The sequence below is a fragment of the Brassica oleracea genome, chromosome C5 (genome assembly GCF_000695525.1).
Source record: "Brassica oleracea var. oleracea cultivar TO1000 chromosome C5, BOL, whole genome shotgun sequence".
Classification (NCBI taxonomy): Eukaryota; Viridiplantae; Streptophyta; class Magnoliopsida; order Brassicales; family Brassicaceae; genus Brassica; species Brassica oleracea.
The window spans coordinates 16806950-16807553 of NC_027752.1; positions in this window are offsets into that span (position 1 = coordinate 16806950).

A 604-nucleotide genomic window follows, 5' to 3' on the forward strand; every position below is an offset into this window, starting at 1 on the left:
AAAAAAAATTAAACACATTGTTAGTCATATGTTATTTTGTAAATTATTGTGATATTTATATTATACTACCTGCAAGTGCTTCATGTACGTTTGTTGGAAGTAGCTCCGCAAATGCAAAGGGAAGTAGTCGCTGCATAAAGACATGGCAATCATGACTCTTCATCCCGGAGAATTTTTGGCCCTTTTCAACACATCTAGAGAGATTTGAAACATACCCATTGGGGAACTTCACTTCTGATGCCACCCAGTTGAACAACACCGACTTTTTTTCTGAAGACAATCTGAATATCGGAACGGGAACTTGTCTATTGCTTTTTATATGTAACTCACTTCTTGAGCAAATATCCGGCAAGTCCAACCTCGATTTTATGTTGTCTTTTGTCTTCCCTGGGACATTCAATATTGTATTCATGATGTTCTCAAAGAAATTCTTCTCTATATGCATCACATCGAGGTTGTGGCGCATAAGAAGATCCTTCCAATATGGCAACTCCCAAAATATAATCTTCTTGTGCTAGTTGTGATGAACACCGTAAGAATCAGTCATATTACGAGGTACATGCCAATTACCACCACAACGAACTGTTTCGTTAGCTCCGTAGTA